Below are 9,294 nucleotides of genomic sequence, written 5' to 3'. Positions count from 1 at the left end.
GAAATCTCAAGCCATTATCCAGTTACCTTGACATGTGGCCATTCTAGGGAGTTCTAACTGGATTAAGTTCATTATAAAAAGATTAGTCCTAGCATCGGAACTGTGCATAACAAAGTGAACCTTCAGATTGTGCACTGCCGGGCCACCAAGGACTTTGGAGGGGAGCAGAGTGAATGGCTTTGTTTATTGAATGACTGCTGAGGGATTCGCCAAGGAGTTTTGTTCAGATAGAGTTTGTGGTTTACAGCAACTGTCAGCAGTTTCCTGTTTGTTTGCCTTTTTTCCCAACACCGTTCTTCAATGCCATTGTAGTTATTGTCAAAGCACTAATCCAAGATGCTTGTCCCTAATGTTCTTTGTGAGTGTGGAGGTGAGATTATTGATCAAAATGAATCAGAGACACACAGAGTTCATCCATTATTCATAAGCTGTGTATGTGCACCTATAGAGTGGCACCCATCGAACACATCTCATTTGCATAATGCCACCTAGCTTTACAAAGAACTTTCACATTCTCACTTGCCCCACATGGCAATGCTCTGAGATAAATAGGCATTATTAAAATGATTTTATAGAAAATGAAACTGAGACTCAGGAAGGTTAATCCATGGTCACCCAGCTAGATAGTCGTAGAACTGAGTGACTACTCAGATCTGCTTTTCCCAGCCTTGCATCCCACAGTCACACAAACTCAGACTGTGTTCAGCTCATGGCCCTCGACTGAGGGTCACCCACAGTGGTTGAGATCCATTTTATTCCTCGATTTGCCACGAGAATTTTATCAGATACCATTCTGAACAACTAATTTAGCTGCTAAAGACTTTTCTCCTTCTTGAGCTCAGAAAGATTTTTCATGTAAGAAAGGTCATGAAGCTGTTCTGATCCTTCACTAGAAAACCTCCTTCTGTATCTTCACCAGAGTTTGCCTGCTGTAGGGAAATAGATGATTATTCCACCTTTCTAGAAAAAATGCCGAGCTCCTCTTGATATCCTGGGATGAGGGATGTGGAAGTCAGGGTCAGTGGGAAGATGTAAATTACCAATTGATTACTTGTTTCACTTAAATTAACTTCATTTTGGGTGTCCCAAACTCCCCCTGGGTGGACAAGAAAGAGCTAAAACTGAAGGCAGATAACTCTGAGCTCTAGATGTGTGTCAGGACCAGCAGTGTCTCTGCTTCCTCCTCCAGAGCCCTATGCTGACAATGCTGCAGGATCAAAGGAGACTTTACAGATGGTGCAGATCTTAACAGTCTGTAGACTTTTTCATGTTAATAATCTTATTTGACCCTGACAAACATCAGAGGTAGATTTTTTTACTCTCACCATGCAGACAAACTTTACATTCAAGGGGGCTCTGTACTCACTGAAATAGACCTGCCTCTTGACTTTTGATTTGTCAGACTCTAAACTCTGAATACCCACCCCCTGAAATTTTTTTAGGATAGATATGGATGTTAGCATGAAATGTTTAAGTACCTTACTTAATTATCAGAAAGAGGCCAGTGAATTTCAGTTTCTCCTTTAGAAACAAGCCATCAGCCCATTTACTATACTGTTTCTCAGTACAGCTTAGAAATAATACTAACTATAGTTTGTTGAACACTTATTATGTGACAGGTACTTTGAAAAGCACTTAACAAAGAATGAGCCATTGAATATAAAAAGTTTTATGAAATAGCACTTCTCATCCCTACTAGATCACTTGACAAAGAAGTATGGGGAGGGTGAAGTGACCTACCCCAGGAGCACGTGGAGGCAGAGTTTGAACCCAGGTCTGACTACCACTCAACTGTTCTACCTACTGAAAGATGCCCAGGCCTCAGGCCAGCCACTGTGGTTACACTTCACCAGCAAACTGGGTGGAGAGGGGAGACAAGAAAGGCATCAATCCCAAACTCTGGGGAAATCCAGAAGTGGAAGAAAATTAGATTTTAGATAAATTCCTGGTGATTCAAGAGAACTGACACCAAAATAATAAAAAACAAATAAGCAAGCCAACTACAGGCTAGAGCAGGAATATCACCTTTCCAAAATCCCTCAATGTTACGTTGACTAGAGTTTCATTGTCCAAGCCTATGGGATAGCAGGCCTTTATATGAGGAGCTTGCATTTCTCTTGCTCCTGTAATTCCCTCAGGAATGACAATAGTCCTGGGGGGTCCTGAGTGGCTCCAGGAGGGGTGGGGTGGCCAGCCTGCAGTCACTTCCTCTCCGCACACCTTCTTCTCACAGCCCCATCCTTTGCCACATCTAGTTGCTGCAGATTGGCATTTTCACATCGTTTATGCCTTTCAAGGTACACACCTCATGACAACACTGGCAGCTTTCAATTTATTAGGCTTATTAGCAAATAAAACTGTCCTGAAGAGCCCAGATTTGATATCTGGAAGATTCATTTCAGGATTGATTTAATGCAACCTGCCTGGTAGTTTATTTCACATCTCAAAGTTGGGACTAAATCACCCGCATCTTGTTGATACTCTTAATACGATGATTGGTGTTTGCAAAATAGGCCAGGCTATAAAAGAATCTGAAGATTCTGGTCGCTTCCAATTTCTTTTTTTTAAACAGACATGATAAAAAATACTTTACGTGTCTAGGAGATTCTAGGGTTTTCCTCTTTTTTACCTTCATCTGTCTTGGTGATGTCCTTTCCATGGAAATATATTTAAAGATGTGACCCTTCTTAACTGTTGATTTGTAGCAGCAGGAAATCACCTGCTTTCTCTGGAATCACTACTGTGTACCAAGAACTGGTGACATCTGGCATTCACTATGACAAACCTGTAGAGGCACCAGCTAGGAGCAGTCCATCATTTAAGTTGTCTTGTTCCTAAGCCCTGGGCTGCTATCATACTTCTTCAAGATGAAGACTGGAACAGAGAAAACATGTTATTACCCAACCAGCCAGTGGCCCTTACCGAGGGCTATTACTCTGTTAACATTTATCACCTGCATCTCATTTGACACTTATCATTTATTGCCTGACAGTTTTATTTATCTTCTATTTCATCCTCCCCATTGGATTACCAACCCTACAGTTGTTCCAATCCAGTTCAAATCCCACCCCTCCCACTTCCTGTCTGGGTGACCACAGCTATATAAATCAACCTCTCAGCTCACTTTGAAGATAGGGATAAAAATAGGAATAAAAGGCTTAAATTAAGTAATGTATGAAAAATCTTTAACACAGTGCTGAGCACAGAGAGAGTGGTCAATAAATGGTAGCTGTCTTCTGTGATTAAGATGAGGATAATAATACAGGTGGTGTAAACCATGGTCTTAAATGTTATTTTCCATTTTGTATACCAAAGTGCCTTCCATAAAAGTAGATGACATGCATCTGTGAGAAGTCTTGATTATAGAGCATTTATGAAAAAAGGTCCATTTAGTTGCATTTTAAAAGTATATGTCTGAAAGCGATGAGATGTTTAAGGAAGTCTATTTGATAAAAGAACACTGAAAGTTGGATGTGCTTTCTGGGCATGGTTTTCCCGGAAACCTGAATCTCCTCCATCTTGTTTGCATGAGTCAGTTGTTGAGCTGAGCACTCCTTCATGGGATGTGCTGAGAACAGTTTAAGCCTTCTGGATTAGCTAAGTTTCAGAATTTCTGAAGTCTGAGAATCCTCATGTCTTAACGTATTCGTGGGCTGTAGTTTGCTATTCATGTTCCGGATACAGTTTTATACTTCACCCTGTTACCTGTTTTAATCTTGTAAGTTTGGGGCAGCTGACACTAGCTTCTCCTGGTAAAATGTGCCCAAGCACAGCAGCAGTACTTGAAGCCTGACCTCCCTCCCCACCACCACCACCATGTCTCTGTCAACCACAGCCCTCCTGCTAGGCTTGCTGTCCAGGTGGCTAAACCTGGCCTGCTCTTGCTTTGTCTGCCTTGGGTCCTCCTTGGTGCTGTGCTCCAGGTTCCTGGCATGCTTCCTTCTTTCTTTCCATTCCTGTGTAACCCACAGGGCTTAAAATACCAGTGATCACATTCCTCCACGTCATTGTCCTGCCATGGATCTATGTGCATATGAGGTCTTCTATTTTGAACACTTGCGCCTGTCTTCCAAATTGGTCCAGGTTGGTTTCTGCTACAATTATTGTACAGAGAAAGGGATGAGCAGAAGGGATTAAAAGTCAAGTCACAGTGGCTAAAGGCCCTGAGGGTTCTGATAAACTGCAGTGGCCATGCTTCAGAGTGTATTCTAGAGCACAGCAATATAATTGTCAAGCAGCACCATCATTCAGCCATGTATTTGTTACTTACCAGGCTGTGTGCTAAGCAGTTTATATCATTTCTCAACTACTTCCTGTTGAACATGCCTTTCTCTCAAACACCAGCATTCAGTACTAGAATCAAACACTCACCATCAAAGTTAGAGATCTGGGGCTGGGGTTGTGGCTCAGCGGTAGAGTCTTTACCTAGCAAGAGCGAGGCACTGGTTTCGATCCTCAGCACCACATAAAAATTAAATAAATAAAATAAAGGTATTGTGTCCAACTACAACTAAAAAATAAATATATAAAAAATTAGAGATCTGTCTATACTGTTAAAATCTATTCCTACTACATTTAAGTACAGGATTTATTTTTAGAGAAGGAGAGAGTGCTTTTTTGCCTAGGAGAGGCTGAGTGTTTCCTATCTGAAATGTTTGGGGACAGAGTGCTTTGGATTTTGAATTCTGGTTTTTTTTCAGATTTTGGAGTACTTGCATGAATGTGCAGTGAGCTTTCTTGGGACTAGGACCCAAGTCTGAACACAAATTCATTTGTTTTATTATACTTCACTCACATAGACTGAAGGCAATTTTATACACAATTCTTAGTGCACCTGCATTAGGACTGTGACCTGTCACATGAGGTCAGCTGTGGAACTTTGCACCTGTGATGTCATGTCCTCTCTCAAAAGGTTTCAGATTTGGGAAGATTTCAAATTTTGTCTTTTCAGATTAAGGATGCTCAACCTGTATTTAGTCAGAAAGCATTCCTTACCTTTAGTTAGCTTATCATGAACAGAATATAGCAAATTATATGTACTAGAAGTTCACCCTTCCTCCAAGGAGTTTAAACACACCTGTCAGAAAACTGTTGTGAATTATTATAAGTTAGAATAAGAATGTATTGCTATGTTGTGGGGGAAGAATATGATAAATATACAGATCATAGTTTGAGCCATGTGGATGGAGCCCTCAGAGTTATAACTTCATTGTATACCTGAATATACAGAAATTCTTAGGTGGAATTTCTGATCAGAGGCTTTAGTGTGAATCTGAGGGTTTTCTTTGCAAAAATAATGCTACTGCTACCATCATTCATGTCATACCCAGGCATCTGTGCTGCATCATCACCCAGAGCCATGCAGCCAGCATGTAGCTGGTGTGGGACCCTCACCCAGGTCTGGTGTCTTCCTCCCAATGCCAGTGGCCTGCATTGTCACAGGCTCAGGGAACACCACACCTCCCCATCACCTTTACAAGGCCCAGGCCATCTGGAGCCCAGCTCCCCCTTCCCGACCCGTATCTGATCAGCCCATTGACCCCCCTCCTAATGTGTGCTGGACCTGCTTCATCTTCCCACTGTCATCCTCCAAGGCCAGGCTGCTCAGTGGGCCCTATACAAGAAGCTTCTCCTCATCCAACTTATTGTCCACCAAGTAGGTGTCTCTCTCCTGAAACACACTGATGCCTCACTGTCCTGACTGAAGCACCTTGGCAGTGTTTCCTCTCTTCAGAAAGGAATGAAAACCCACCCACAGAGTCCGGATCATCTGACCCCAGTGTCCTCACTCACTCGTCCCTTGGCCTCTACGCTCTGGACACACTGACCACCTCTGAACCAGGATACAAGACTCCCTTGCACCCCATGGCCTTACCTGAGCTCCTTCCCTCATTGCACCCTTAATCCCACATACACTAGCAGGTGTGATAAACTTGCTTTCATCCCACTAAGCCGAGTACTAATTAAAGAGCAGCTTTAGGTAGTTTAATCTCCAAGTTCCAGGAGAGCAGGGATTACATTTCAATTTTTACCATTGTAGCCCCCAGTTCCTAGCACAGGACTAGCACCTCAGAGCTGCTCAATCAATAGACATTGATTCCAAAGCTATCTCCCTTTGTTGAACAGTCCCCTGTGACCATGAGGATCCTGTCAGCATGGCACCCAGCATTCCAGGAAGCCTCAGGATATGGAAAGTTGTGCTGCTTGTCATTCAGCACTGGGTTTGCTGCCCTGTAGTTAACTTTGTCCCTTCTTGGGACATTCTTCCTGGAGGGACAGGTGGCTTGGGAGGACTTTCGGTGATCCCTTGCTTGGAGAGGCCCACGGAGGCCTGTGAATGGATTGGCCCAGGGTTGGTGTTGGCCTAATGGTTGTTGATTTCTCACCCATGGTAACTCAGGCCCATGAGGCAGTTTTGGTGAGATCCCTTTGCCCCATTTCACTAACTTTGCCTCCCTGGGCTCCCCCAGGTGAGCATCCCTAATTGTGTAGAGAAATGAACAAGAGCTGTGGGATTCTGGAGCCTTATTTGCAGGCCAGGTTCATTTCATCGTCTGGAGTTTGCTTTCACTGGGATGCACTTTTTAGTTGCCAGATAAATATAAACAGATTTGTGGCTTTAGTGTTTGCCTTCTTGGAAAGAATATTGTTTAAACAGAAACAAAGGATGCTCCAGACACAGACACCAAGGATGCTCCTCAAAGAAGCTGCCCCACGGTTCTCTGTGTGCTGGGGTGGACGTTGCGTCTTCCAGGTCCCGGGAGACCAGAGGGGAGTTCCCACTCCGGCTCTTTGAAATCTTGTGTGTCCCTCCCTGTGAAGACTCAGGGAAGCTGGGAGGCGACCTGCTTCCCTCTTGGCCAGGCATTGGAGGCAGGGCAGAGCCAACAGTCTTTTCCACTTAAAACGATCTTTTCATCAGCGTGGCATGGCAACATAAGAAGGGTCAACCAACACTCATCGGGGTGCTGCTGCAGGAGCATTCAAGGGAACCAGCAGACACCTGAACCACAGTGCATGGGGCACCCTGGCTCGGGGAAAGTGCTCGGGTTGTGAGACCCAGGCTGCCGCGGAGGGAGCTGATCTTCCTGACCGCCTGGTGGAGTCAGCAAGGCTTCCTGGATGTGGCCACAGAAGCCATCCGCACACAGTGTGGTTCCAGTAGCGGGAGGGCGATGGCCCGAGTCTGAATCCCAGCTGTGTGTGTGACCTTGGAGAAGTCAATTACCCTCTCTGAACTTCAACTTCTCATTTGCAAAATGAGGGCAATGCCTACTTACTTAGCTTATTCCTTTTGGTTGCTTTGTTCTTGAGAGAGAGAGAGAGAGAGAGAGAGAGAGAGAGAGAGAGAGAGAGAGAGAAAGAGAGAGAAACACAGCACTTGAGATAGAGCCTGGCCCAAGAAATCTGCTCAAGCGTAATCAGCCATTGTTTGTTGTTGTGACTGTTTCAGTCCCCACACAGCCCCTGTCTTGCCTGTGACCTCTGCAAAACTCTCTGCCACCTTAAACACTCTTCCCCCTCTCAAAGGCTGGCTCTGCTCTTCTTCCGGGACTGAACTTGAATATCACTTCTGGGAGGAAGAGTGCTTCTGCTCCTGGCCACTCGCGCAGCCCCATGCCTTCCTGTCACTTTCGTGTGGGGGCCGCCTGTCCCACAGCCTGACATCTTTGGAAGGCAGACACTGGCAAGCTGGCTTCCTTGCCTCCCACAGTAGGGCCAATCATTGTCCCCTGGATGATGATGAAAGAGCCGTTTCTCCCCTGGACTTTCACTCCCTGCAGGGAGAAGGTGCATCATGGAGAGGGGCATTAACCCCTGGCTGTTGAAGTAGGCTCCCGATTGTTAGGAAGAGATCACAGGCTGGGTGGCTCAAAATCAGAAGACTGTTCAGATTTCCAGGCTCCTCACTGGAGTAGAAGTTCCCAGTAGGTCAACTGTACTGATGTACCTGTACCGTCTGCCTGGAGAGCTTGGCCACTTTGGCCATGAATCTCTTTAGAGGGCAGCAAAGCAGAAGTCCTGGTGGGCTTCTAGGAGGCATTGAGCCCATCCCCCCTGAGGAGAATTGCAGTCTGCTCCAGAGCTGCCCTTGCCTGTTAGAGCAGCTCGCGAGCTCCCAGGCAGAGGAAGGGTGGGGGGCCAGCAGCCCCAGCTTAGAGCCCTGCTCCATGAGTATTGGAGAATAATGAATGAGGAGGAACCCTTTGTCCCTACCCCATGCCACACACAATTCATCCCACCCTAGCCAGGCTGTCTCTGAATTCTTGTATTTGCATGCCACTCTTCTGCTGAAAGGTCTTCCTTCACACTATAGCTTGTTCAAGAAAATTCTACCTCTCCTGTTTGGCCTTTGATGACATCAGGGTCTGGCCCCAGATTATCCTTCTGGTTTCCTCTCTGAGTCTTTCCTACTGCAATGATCTGAAACAGGACACCCTAGACTTCAGCCCCAGTGCCAGCACCTATGATGCCTTTTGGGAAAGATACTCAGCTCTTGGGAGCCTCAGTTTCTGTGTCCCTAAAAAGGCAATCATGGTACTCAACCGCCTCTGGATTTCAAGACTTGGCAGAGATGCTGGTGAGAAACCCTTAGCCAACTGGCCAGTCCTCTCTGATATGCTCATGAGCATTAGATACCTGAGCCTGGCCTCGGCACCAAGCACTCCTCGAGCATCCTCACGGCCCTCTGTTTCTGCTGCATTCTGTTCTGTCCTCAAGGCCATTGTTATCTTTTCGTGGTGGATGTTGCTCACCTCCATCAGCTGGCAGTCCACCACTTTGCCTGCTTTCCTTGTTGGTGTTATTCATGGGGGAGGCTTGGTTTCAGGGTCCACTTCCACAGACAAGGACTGTGTCTCACAGCAATGGCTGCTACTCATGAACTCTTTCTACACTGGGTGACACTGGTTGCCCGGCATTTAGCTCTCGGGGCACCACAGCAAAGATAGCTTGCTGCTGAATCTTGGCATGCAGGGTGTGATGTAGATCAGCATATCCATACTGAGTTCTCAAACAGCCCTTCAGGGAGTGCATCCCATTATGTAGTTATGGGAACCTATAAAATGAGAGAGGGAAGAATTAACCCATGATTACTGGGTGGGATGGTGCATGCCTGTAATCCTAGTGACTCAGGAGGCTGAGGCAGGAGGTTCACAAGATCAAGGCCAGCCTCAGAAATTTAGCAAGGCAACTTAGCAAGACCCTATCTCAAAATAAAAAATAAAAAAGGGGCTGGAGATGTGGCTCAGTGGTTAAACACCTCTGGATTCAGTCACTGGTACCAATGAATGG

This window comes from Urocitellus parryii, unplaced genomic scaffold (assembly GCF_045843805.1).
Source record: "Urocitellus parryii isolate mUroPar1 unplaced genomic scaffold, mUroPar1.hap1 Scaffold_91, whole genome shotgun sequence".
Taxonomy (NCBI): domain Eukaryota; kingdom Metazoa; phylum Chordata; class Mammalia; order Rodentia; family Sciuridae; genus Urocitellus; species Urocitellus parryii.
Note: the sequence above shows the minus strand (reverse complement) of the source record.